General features: G+C 31.9%; 6 non-coding genes across 6 annotated transcripts; all 6 read right to left on the bottom strand.

The window, feature by feature from the left end:
• Positions 1-7: 7 nt before the first annotated feature.
• TRNAC-GCA (transfer RNA cysteine (anticodon GCA)) lies at positions 8-79 on the bottom strand. The gene has a single exon. It is a non-coding gene; the product is annotated as a tRNA-Cys (tRNA).
• A 2,357-nt stretch (positions 80-2,436) lies between these two features.
• On the bottom strand, positions 2,437-2,508 carry TRNAC-GCA (transfer RNA cysteine (anticodon GCA)). The gene has a single exon. It is a non-coding gene; the product is annotated as a tRNA-Cys (tRNA).
• Positions 2,509-3,833: 1,325 nt separating this feature from the next.
• Positions 3,834-3,905, bottom strand: TRNAC-ACA (transfer RNA cysteine (anticodon ACA)). Its single transcript has one exon. It is a non-coding gene; the product is annotated as a tRNA-Cys (tRNA).
• A 1,325-nt stretch (positions 3,906-5,230) lies between these two features.
• Positions 5,231-5,302, bottom strand: TRNAC-ACA (transfer RNA cysteine (anticodon ACA)). The gene has a single exon. It is a non-coding gene; the product is annotated as a tRNA-Cys (tRNA).
• A 3,447-nt stretch (positions 5,303-8,749) lies between these two features.
• Positions 8,750-8,821, bottom strand: TRNAC-GCA (transfer RNA cysteine (anticodon GCA)). The gene has a single exon. It is a non-coding gene; the product is annotated as a tRNA-Cys (tRNA).
• A 1,688-nt stretch (positions 8,822-10,509) lies between these two features.
• Positions 10,510-10,581, bottom strand: TRNAC-ACA (transfer RNA cysteine (anticodon ACA)). The gene has a single exon. It is a non-coding gene; the product is annotated as a tRNA-Cys (tRNA).
• Positions 10,582-12,351: the final 1,770 nt, after the last annotated feature.

Genomic DNA, 12,351 nt, shown 5'->3' with positions numbered 1-12,351 from the left:
TAGGTAAAGGGGGTACCCGGATTTGAACCAGGGAACTCTCGATCTGCAGTCAAATGCTCTACCACTGAGATATACCCCCAATTGCATAAAAGATTTTAAATACATTCACATTGCAGTCAGAAAGTATAGGTGTTTGTACTATATATGTTGTCTTATAGGATAAAAAATTAATATGTATATTTATGGTGATACTTTGGAGTTATTAATCTGGGCTTGATTGCAGAGTTCACATAGGTGTAAGCTGTGAGCATGCTCAAAAAGGAACTTTGATCATCTAAAGCTCCAATTTGGTCAGCTATAGTGACATCAGGACATATTGTGACTTTATATTTTGGGAGGCCAAACAGAACTAAGAAAATACAAATTCTTAGCAACAAACCTATATAAATTATTTCAAAAAGTAGCTGTCAACAGTATATTATTGCTAATAAAATAGGACATTTTGATTTTTGGGCTTGTGGGCTCAGGTGTTCAAAATTAATGTTTGATACATAAACTCGAATGTACTAGATGCAAAATCAGTCTGAGATCAACCCCCAATTACAACAACAGTTCCAGAATACTGCAATGTAATTGCTAAATAATTTCTTATTTAATTATCAAAGAGGGTTAGTATTAAAGTACACATGTTTCATGTTCAGTTATATTATACTATTCTAAATATATTACTATAGAAAGGACAGAAATTAAATTGAGGTTCTGGAACTGTTGGTGGGATTAGGGATTGAACTCAGACTGATATTGCAATAAGGCTTCTCCTACTTCTTCAGTTTAAGCATTTGGGAAAGAAAGTACTTTTTTAAGAGAAACTAGGTAGGTCCTTTATATTTGCCTCCTATAAATTATAGATTTCTGTAAAAATCTCTATCAAAAAAATGAAATCTACCACTCTAACTGTGCTATCAGGAAGTATATAATGTTAAAGTTTAACTTTTTTTGTTTTCTTGCTCTTACTTGTGTTAGCTTTTCCTGTACTTGAGTTTCAAACTAGCTGTAAACTGCAAATTGGTTCAGTACCTTTACACATTAAAAGCTAGGTAAAGGGGGCACCCAGATTTGAACCAGGGACTTCTTGATCTGTTGTCGAATGCTCTACCACTGAGCTATACTACCAATTGCGTACAAGATTTTAAAACCATTCACATTGCAGTCAGAAAGTATAGGTGTTTGTACTATATATGTTGTCTTATAGTATAAAAAATTAATATGTATATTTATGGTGATACTTTGGAGTTATTAATCTGGGCTTGATTGCAGAGTTCACATAGGTGTAAGCTGTGAGCATGCTCAAAAAGGAACTTTGATCATCTAAAGCTCCAATTTGGTCAGCTATAGTGACATCAGGACATATTGTGACTTTATATTTTGGGAGGCCAAACAGAACTAAGAAAATACAAATTCTTAGCAACAAACCTATATAAATTATTTCAAAAAGTAGCTGTCAACAGTATATTATTGCTAATAAAATAGGACATTTTGATTTTTGGGCTTGTGGGCTCAGGTGTTCAAAATTAATGTTTGATACATAAACTCGAATGTACTAGATGCAAAATCAGTCTGAGATCAACCCCCAATTACAACAACAGTTCCAGAATACTGCAATGTAATTGCTAAATAATTTCTTATTTAATTATCAAAGAGGGTTAGTATTAAAGTACACATGTTTCATGTTCAGTTATATTATACTATTCTAAATATATTACTATAGAAAGGACAGAAATTAAATTGAGGTTCTGGAACTGTTGGTGGGATTAGGGATTGAACTCAGACTGATATTGCAATAAGGCTTCTCCTACTTCTTCAGTTTAAGCATTTGGGAAAGAAAGTACTTTTTTAAGAGAAACTAGGTAGGTCCTTTATATTTGCCTCCTATAAATTATAGATTTCTGTAAAAATCTCTATCAAAAAAATGAAATCTGCCACTCTAACTGTGCTATCAGGAAGTTTATAATGTTAAAGTATCACTATTTAAGTGATGCTTTTCCTTATTTAATTATCAAAGAGGGTGAGTATTAAAGTACACGTTTCATGTTCAGTTATATTATACTATTCTAAATATATTACTATAGAAATGAGAGAAATTAAATCGAGGTTATGGAACTGTTTGTGGGATTAGGGATTGAACTCAGACTGATATTGCAATAAGGCTTCTCCTACTTCTTCAGTTTATCCATTTGGGAAAGAAAGTACTTTTTTAAGAGAAACTAGGTAGGTCCTTTATATTTGCCTTCTAAAAATTCTAGATTTCTGTAAAAATCTCTATCAAAAAAATGAAATCTACCACTCTAACTGCGCTATCAGGAAGTATATAATGTTAAAGTTTAACTTTTTTTGTTTTCTTGCTCTTACTTGTGTTAGCTTTTCCTGTACTTGAGTTTCAAACTAGCTGTAAACTGCAAATTGATTCAGTACCTTTACACATTAAAAGCTAGGTAAAGGGGGCACCTGGATTTGAACCAGGGACCTCTCGATCTGCAGTCGAATGCTCTACCACTGAGCCATACCCCCAATTGCGTACAAGATTTTAAAACCATTCACATTGCAGTCAGAAAGTATAGGTGTTTGTACTATATATGTTGTCTTATAGGATAAAAAATTAATATGTATATTTATGGTGATGCTTTGGAGTTATTAATCTGGGCTTGATTGCAGAGTTCACATAGGTGTAAGCTGTGAGCATGCTCAAAAAGGAACTTTGATCATCTAAAGCTCCAATTTGGTCAGTTATAGTGACATCAGGACATATTGTGACTTTATATTTTGGGAGGCCAAACAGAACTAAGAAAATACAAATTCTTAGCAACAAACCTATATAAATTATTTCAAAAAGTAGCTGTCAACAGTATATTATTGCTAATAAACTAGGACATTTTGATTTTTGGGCTTGTGGGCTCAGGTGTTCAAAATTAATGTTTGATGCATAAACTCGAATGTACTAGATGCAAAATCAGTCTGAGATCAACCCCCAATTACAACAACAGTTCCAGAATACTGCAATGTAATTGCTAAATAATTCCTTATTTAATTATCAAAGAGGGTTAGTATTAAAGTACACATGTTTCATGTTCAGTTATATTATACTATTCTAAATATATTACTATAGAAAGGACAGAAATTAAATTGAGGTTCTGGAACTGTTGGTGGGATTAGGGATTGAACTCAGACTGATATTGCAATAAGGCTTCTCCTACTTCTTCAGTTTAACCATTTGGGAAAGAAAGTACTTTTTTAAGAGAAACTAGGTAGGTCCTTTATATTTGCCTTCTATAAATTATAGATTTCTGAAAAAATCTCTATCAAATAAATGAAATCTGCCACTCTAACTGTGCTATCAGGAAGTTTATAATGTTAAAGTATCACTATTTAAGTGATGCTTTTCCTTATTTAATTATCAATGAGGGTGAGTATTTAAATACACATGTTTCATGTTCAGTTATATTATACTATTCTAAATATATTACTATAGAAAGGACAGAAATTAAATCGAGGTTCTGGAACTGTTGGTGGGATTAGGGATAGAAGTTAGACTGATATTGCAATAAGGCTTCTCCTACTTCTTCAGTTTAACCATTTGGGAAAGAAAGTACTTTTTTAAGAGAAACTAGGTAGATCCTTTATATTTGCCTTCTATAAATTATAGATTTCTGTAAAAATCTCTATCAAAAAAATGAAATCTACCACTCTAACTGCGCTATCAGGAAGTATATAATGTTAAAGTTTAACTTTTTTTGTTTTCTTGCTCTTACTTGTGTTAGCTTTTCCTGTACTTGAGTTTCAAACTAGCTGTAAACTGCAAATTGGTTCAGTACCTTTACACATTAAAAGCTAGGTAAAGGGGGCACCCAGATTTGAACCAGGGACCTCTTGATCTGTAGTCGAATGCTCTACCACTGAGCTATACCCCCAATTGCATACAAGATTTTAAAACCATTCACATTGCAGTCAGAAAGTATAGGTGTTTGTACTATATATGTTGTCTTATAGGATAAAAAATTAATATGTATATTTATGGTGATACTTTGGAGTTATTAATCTGGGCATGATTGCAGAGTTCACATAGGTGTAAGCTGTGAGCATGCTCAAAAAGGAACTTTGATCATCTAAAGCTCCAATTTGGTCAGTTATAGTGACATCAGGACATATTGTGACTTGATATTTTGGGAGGCCAAACAGAACTAAGAAAATACAAATTCTTAGCAACAAACCTATATAAATTATTTCAAAAAGTAGCTGTCAACAGTATATTATTGCTAATAAAATAGGACATTTTGATTTTTGGGCTTGTGGGCTCAGGTGTTCAAAATTAATGTTTGATACATAAACTCGAATGTACTAGATGCAAAATCAGTCTGAGATCAACCCCCAATTACAACAACAGTTCCAGAATACTGCAATGTAATTGCTAAATAATTTCTTATTTAATTATCAAAGAGGGTTAGTATTAAAGTACACATGTTTCATGTTCAGTTATATTATACTATTCTAAATATATTACTATAGAAATGAGAGAAATTAAATCGAGGTTCTGGAACTGTTGGTGGGATTAGGGATTGAACTCAGACTGATATTGCAATAAGGCTTCTCCTACTACTTCAGTTTAAGCATTTGGGAAAGAAAGTACTTTTTTAAGAGAAACTAGGTAGGTCCTTTATATTTGCCTCCTATAAATTATAGATTTCTGTAAAAATCTCTATCAAAAAAATGAAATCTGCCACTCTAACTGTGCTATCAGGAAGTTTATAATGTTAAAGTATCACTATTTAAGTGATGCTTTTCCTTATTTAATTATCAAAGAGGGTGAGTATTAAAGTACACATGTTTCATGTTCAGTTATATTATACTATTCTAAATATATTACTATAGAAATGAGAGAAATTAAATCGAGGTTATGGAACTGTTGGTGGGATTAGGGATAGAAGTTAGACTGATATTGCAATAAGGCTTCTCCTACTTCTTCAGTTTAACCATTTGGGAAAGAAAGTACTTTTTTAAGAGAAACTAGGTAGATCCTTTATATTTGCCTTCTATAAATTATAGATTTCTGTAAAAATCTCTATCAAAAAAATGAAATCTACCACTCTAACTGCGCTATCACGAAGTATATAATGTTAAAGTTTAACTTTTTTTGTTTTCTTGCTCTTACTTGTGTTAGCTTTTCCTGTACTTGAGTTTCAATCTAGCTGTAAACTGCAAATTGGTTCAGTACCTTTACACATTAAAAGCTAGGTAAAGGGGGCACCCAGATTTGAACCAGGGACCTCTTGATCTGTAGTCGAATGCTCTACCACTGAGCTATACCCCCAATTGCGTACAAGATTTTAAAACCATTCACATTGCAGTCAGAAAGTATAGGTGTTTGTACTATATATGTTGTCTTATAGGATAAAAAATTAATATGTATATTTATGGTGATACTTTGGAGTTATTAATCTGGGCTTGATTGCAGAGTTCACATAGGTGTAAGCTGTGAGCATGCTCAAAAAGGAACTTTGATCATCTAAAGCTCCAATTTGGTCAGTTATTGTGACATCAGGACATATTGTGACTTTATATTTTGGGAGGCCAAACAGAACTAAGAAAATACAAATTCTTAGCAACAAACCTATATAAATTATTTCAAAAAGTAGCTGTCAACAGTATATTATTGCTAATAAAATAGGACATTTTGATTTTTGGGCTTGTGGGCTCAGGTGTTCAAAATTAATGTTTGATACATAAACTCGAATGTACTAGATGCAAAATCAGTCTGAGATCAACCCCCAATTACAACAACAGTTCCATAATACTGCAATGTAATTGCTAAATAATTTCTTATTTAATTATCAAAGAGGGTTAGTATTAAAGTACACATGTTTCATGTTCAGTTATATTATACTATTCTAAATATATTACTATAGAAATGAGAGAAATTAAATCGAGGTTCTGGAACTGTTGGTGGGATTAGGGATTGAACTCAGACTGATATTGCAATAAGGCTTCTCCTACTTCTTCAGTTTAAGCATTTGGGAAAGAAAGTACTTTTTTAAGAGAAACTAGGTAGGTCCTTTATATTTGCCTCCTATAAATTATAGATTTCTGTAAAAATCTCTATCAAAAAAATGAAATCTGCCACTCTAACTGTGCTATCAGGAAGTTTATAATGTTAAAGTATCACTATTTAAGTGATGCTTTTCCTTATTTAATTATCAAAGAGGGTGAGTATTAAAGTACACATGTTTCATGTTCAGTTATATTATACTATTCTAAATATATTACTATAGAAATGAGAGAAATTAAATCGAGGTTATGGAACTGTTTGTGGGATTAGGGATTGAACTCAGACTGATATTGCAATAAGGCTTCTCCTACTTCTTCAGTTTAACCATTTGGGAAAGAAAGTACTTTTTTAAGAGAAACTAGGTAGGTCCTTTATATTTGCCTTCTATAAATTATAGATTTCTGTAAAAATCTCTATCAAATAAATGAAATCTGCCACTCTAACTGTGCTATCAGGAAGTTTATAATGTTAAAGTATCACTATTTAAGTGATGCTTTTCCTTATTTAATTATCAATGAGGGTGAGTATTAAAGTACACATGTTTCATGTTCAGTTATATTATACTATTCTAAATATATTACTATAGAAAGGACAGAAATTAAATTGAGGTTCTGGAACTGTTGGTGGGATTAGGGATTGAACTCAGACTGATATTGCAATAAGGCTTCTCCTACTTCTTCAGTTTAAGCATTTGGGAAAGAAAGTACTTTTTTAAGAGAAACTAGGTAGGTCCTTTATATTTGCCTTCTAAAAATTCTAGATTTCTGTAAAATTCTCAATCAAAAAAATGAAATCTACCACTCTAACTGTGCTATAAGGAAGTATATAATGTTAAAGTTTCACTTTTTTTGTTTTCTTGCTTTTACTTGTGTTAGCTTTTCCTGTACTTGAGTTTCAAACTAGCTGTAAACTGCAAATTGATTCAGTACCTTTACACATTAAAAGCAAGGTAAAGGGGGTACCCGGATTTGAACCAGGGAACTCTCGATCTGCAGTCAAATGCTCTACCACGGAGATATACCCCCAATTGCGTACAAGATTTTAAAAACATTCACTTTGCAGTCAGAAAGTATAGTTTTTTGTACTATATATGTTGTCTTATAGGATAAAAAATTAATATGTATATTTATGGTGATGCTTTGGAGTTATTAATCTGGGCTTGATTGCAGAGTTCACATAGGTGTAAGCTGTGAGCATGCTCAAAGAGGAACTTTGATCATCTAAAGCTCCAATTTGGTCAGTTATAGTGATATCAGGACATATTGTGACTTTATATTTTGGGAGGCCAAACAGAACTAAGAAAATACAAATTCTTAGCGACAAACCTATATACATTATTTCAAAAAGTAGCTGACAACAGTATATTGTTGCTAATAAAATAGGACATTTTGATTTTTGGGCTTGTGGGCTCAGGTGTTCAAAATTAATGTTTGATGCATAAACTCGAATGGCCTAGTTGCAAAATCAGTCTGAGATCAACCCCCAATTACATCAACAGTTCCAGAATACTGCAATGTAATTGCTAAATAATTCCTTATTTAATTATCAAAGAGGGTTAGTATTAAAGTACACATGTTTCATGTTCAGTTATATTATACTATTCTAAATATATTTCTATAGAAAGGACAGAAATTAAATTGCGGTTCTGAAACTGTTGGTGGGATTAGCGAATGAACTCAGACTGATATTGCAATAAGGCTTCTCCTACTTCTTCAGTTTAACCATTTGGGAAAGAAAGTACTTTTTTAAGAGAAACTAGGTAGGTCCTTTTATATTTGCCTTCTATAAATTATAATTTCTGTAAAAATCTCTATCAAAAAAATGAAATCTGCCACTCTAACTGTGCTATCAGGAAGTTTATAATGTTAAAGTATCATTATTTAAGTGATGCTTTTCCTTATTTAATTATCAATGAGGGTGAGTATTAAAGTACACATGTTTCATGTTCAGTTATATTATACTATTCTAAATATATTACTATAGAAAGGACAGAAATTAAATTGAGGTTCTGGAACTGTTGGTGGGATTAGGGATTGAACTCAGACTGATATTGCAATAAGGCTTCTCCTACTTCTTCAGTTTAAGCATTTGGGAAAGAAAGTACTTTTTTAAGAGAAACTAGGTAGGTCCTTTTATTTGCCTTCTATAAATTATAGATTTCTGTAAAAATCTCTATCAAATAAATGAAATCTGCCACTCTAACTGTGCTATCAGGAAGTTTATAATGTTAAAGTATCACTATTTAAGTGATGCTTTTCCTTATTTAATTATCAATGAGGGTGAGTATTAAAGTACACATGTTTCATGTTCAGTTATATTATACTATTCTAAATATATTACTATAGAAAGGACAGAAATTAAATTGAGGTTCTGGAACTGTTGGTGGGATTAGGGATTGAACTCAGACTGATATTGCAATAAGGCTTCTCCTACTTCTTCAGTTTATCCATTTGGGAAAGAAAGTACTTTTTTAAGAGAAACTAGGTAGGTCCTTTATATTTGCCTTCTAAAAATTCTAGATTTCTGTAAAAATCTCTATCAAAAAAATGAAATCTACCACTCTAACTGTGCTATAAGGAAGTATATAATGTTAAAGTTTCACTTTTTTTGCTTTCTTGCTCTTACTTGTGTTAGCTTTTCCTGTACTTGAGTTTCAAACTAGCTGTAAACTGCAAATTGATTCAGTACCTTTACACATTAAAAGCTAGGTAAAGGGGGTACCCGGATTTGAACCAGGGAACTCTCGATCTGCAGTCAAATGCTCTACCACTGAGATATACCCCCAATTGCGTACAAGATTTTAAAAACATTCACATTGCATTCAGAAAGTATAGGTGTTTGTACTATATATGTTGTCTTATAGGATAAAAAATTAATATGTATATTTATGGTGATGCTTTGGAGTTATTAATCTGGGCTTGATTGCAGAGTTCACATAGGTGTAAGCTGTGAGCATGCTCAAAGAGGAACTTTGATCATCTAAAGCTCCAATTTGGTCAGTTATAGTGACATAAGGACATATTGTGACTTTATATTTTGGGAGGCCAAACAGAACTAAGAAAATACAAATTCTTAGCGACAAACCTATATACATTATTTCAAAAAGTAGCTGACAACAGTATATTGTTGCTAATAAAATAGGACATTTTGATTTTTGGGCTTGTGGTCTCAGGTGTTCAAAATTAATGTTTGATGCATAAACTCGAATGGCCTAGTTGCAAAATCAGTCTGAGATCAACCCCCAATTACATCAACAGTTCCAGAATACTGCAATGTAATTGATAAATAATTCCTTATTTAATTATCAAAGAGGGTTAGTATTAAAGTACACATGTTTCATGTTCAGTTATATTATACTATTCTAAATATATTACTATAGAAAGGACAGAAATTAAATTGATGTTCTGAAACTGTTGGTGGGATTAGGGAATGAACTCAGACTGATATTGCAATAAGGCTTCTCCTACTTCTTCAGTTTAACCATTTGGGAAAGAAAGTACTTTTTTAAGAGAAACTAGGTAGGTCCTTTATATTTGCCTTCTATAAATTATAGATTTCTGTAAAAATCTCTATAAAAAAAATGAAATCTGCCACTCTAACTGTGCTATCAGGAAGTTTATAATGTTAAAGTATCACTATTTAAGTGATGCTTTTCCTTATTTAATTATCAAAGAGGGTGAGTATTAAAGTACACATTTTTCATGTTCAGTTATATTATACTATTCTAAATATATTACTATAGAAATGAGAGAAATTAAATCGAGGTTATGTAACTGTTTGTGGGATTAGGGATTGAACTCAGACTGATATTGCAATAAGGCTTCTCCTACTTCTTCAGTTTAACCATTTGGGAAAGAAAGTAATTTTTTAAGAGAAACTAGGTAGGTCCTTTATATTTGCCTTCTATAAATTATAGATTTCTGTAAAAATCTCTATCAAATAAATGAAATCTGCCACTCTAACTGTGCTATCAGGAAGTTTATAATGTTAAAGTATCACTATTTAAGTGATGCTTTTCCTTATTTAATTATCAAAGAGGGTGAGTATTAAAGTACACATGTTTCATGTTCAGTTATATTATACTATTCTAAATATATTACTATAGAAATGAGAGAAATTAAATCGAGGTTATGGAACTGTTGGTGGGATTAGGGATAGAAGTTAGACTGATATTGCAATAAGGCTTCTCCTACTTCTTCAGTTTAACCATTTGGGAAAGAAAGTACTTTTTTAAGAGAAACTAGGTAGATCCTTTATATTTGCCTTCTATAAATTATAGATTTCTGTAAAAATCTCTATCAAAAAAATGAAATCTACCACTCTAACTGCGCTATCACGAAGTATATAATGTTAAAGTTTAACTTTTTTTGTTTTCTTGCTCTTACTTGTGTTAGCTTTTCCTGTACTTGAGTTTCAATCTAGCTGTAAACTGCAAATTGGTTCAGTACCTTTACACATTAAAAGCTAGGTAAAGGGGGCACCCAGATTTGAACCAGGGACCTCTTGATCTGTAGTCGAATGCTCTACCACTGAGCTATACCCCCAATTGCGTACAAGATTTTAAAACCATTCACATTGCAGTCAGAAAGTATAGGTGTTTGTACTATATATGTTGTCTTATAGGATAAAAAATTAATATGTATATTTATGGTGATACTTTGGAGTTATTAATCTGGGCTTGATTGCAGAGTTCACATAGGTGTAAGCTGTGAGCATGCTCAAAAAGGAACTTTGATCATCTAAAGCTCCAATTTGGTCAGTTATTGTGACATCAGGACATATTGTGACTTTATATTTTGGGAGGCCAAACAGAACTAAGAAAATACAAATTCTTAGCAACAAACCTATATAAATTATTTCAAAAAGTAGCTGTCAACAGTATATTATTGCTAATAAAATAGGACATTTTGATTTTTGGGCTTGTGGGCTCAGGTGTTCAAAATTAATGTTTGATACATAAACTCGAATGTACTAGATGCAAAATCAGTCTGAGATCAACCCCCAATTACAACAACAGTTCCATAATACTGCAATGTAATTGCTAAATAATTTCTTATTTAATTATCAAAGAGGGTTAGTATTAAAGTACACATGTTTCATGTTCAGTTATATTATACTATTCTAAATATATTACTATAGAAATGAGAGAAATTAAATCGAGGTTCTGGAACTGTTGGTGGGATTAGGGATTGAACTCAGACTGATATTGCAATAAGGCTTCTCCTACTTCTTCAGTTTAAGCATTTGGGAAAGAAAGTACTTTTTTAAGAGAAACTAGGTAGGTCCTTTATATTTGCCTCCTATAAATTATAGATTTCTGTAAAAATCTCTATCAAAAAAATGAAATCTGCCACTCTAACTGTGCTATCAGGAAGTTTATAATGTTAAAGTATCACTATTTAAGTGATGCTTTTCCTTATTTAATTATCAAAGAGGGTGAGTATTAAAGTACACATGTTTCATGTTCAGTTATATTATACTATTCTAAATATATTACTATAGAAATGAGAGAAATTAAATCGAGGTTATGGAACTGTTTGTGGGATTAGGGATTGAACTCAGACTGATATTGCAATAAGGCTTCTCCTACTTCTTCAGTTTAACCATTTGGGAAAGAAAGTACTTTTTTAAGAGAAACTAGGTAGGTCCTTTATATTTGCCTTCTATAAATTATAGATTTCTGTAAAAATCTCTATCAAATAAATGAAATCTGCCACTCTAACTGTGCTATCAGGAAGTTTATAATGTTAAAGTATCACTATTTAAGTGATGCTTTTCCTTATTTAATTATCAATGAGGGTGAGTATTAAAGTACACATGTTTCATGTTCAGTTATATTATACTATTCTAAATATATTACTATAGAAAGGACAGAAATTAAATTGAGGTTCTGGAACTGTTGGTGGGATTAGGGATTGAACTCAGACTGATATTGCAATAAGGCTTCTCCTACTTCTTCAGTTTAAGCATTTGGGAAAGAAAGTACTTTTTTAAGAGAAACTAGGTAGGTCCTTTATATTTGCCTTCTAAAAATTCTAGATTTCTGTAAAATTCTCAATCAAAAAAATGAAATCTACCACTCTAACTGTGCTATAAGGAAGTATATAATGTTAAAGTTTCACTTTTTTTGTTTTCTTGCTTTTACTTGTGTTAGCTTTTCCTGTACTTGAGTTTCAAACTAGCTGTAAACTGCAAATTGATTCAGTACCTTTACACATTAAAAGCAAGGTAAAGGGGGTACCCGGATTTGAACCAGGGAACTCTCGATCTGCAGTCAAATGCTCTACCACGGAGATATACCCCCAATTGCGTAC

This window comes from Taudactylus pleione, unplaced genomic scaffold (genome assembly GCF_031769625.1).
Source record: "Taudactylus pleione unplaced genomic scaffold, aTauple2 ptg000021l, whole genome shotgun sequence".
Classification (NCBI taxonomy): Eukaryota; Metazoa; Chordata; class Amphibia; order Anura; family Myobatrachidae; genus Taudactylus; species Taudactylus pleione.
The sequence above is the reverse complement of the archived record's forward strand: the minus strand, read 5'-3'. Positions and strand labels throughout refer to the sequence as shown.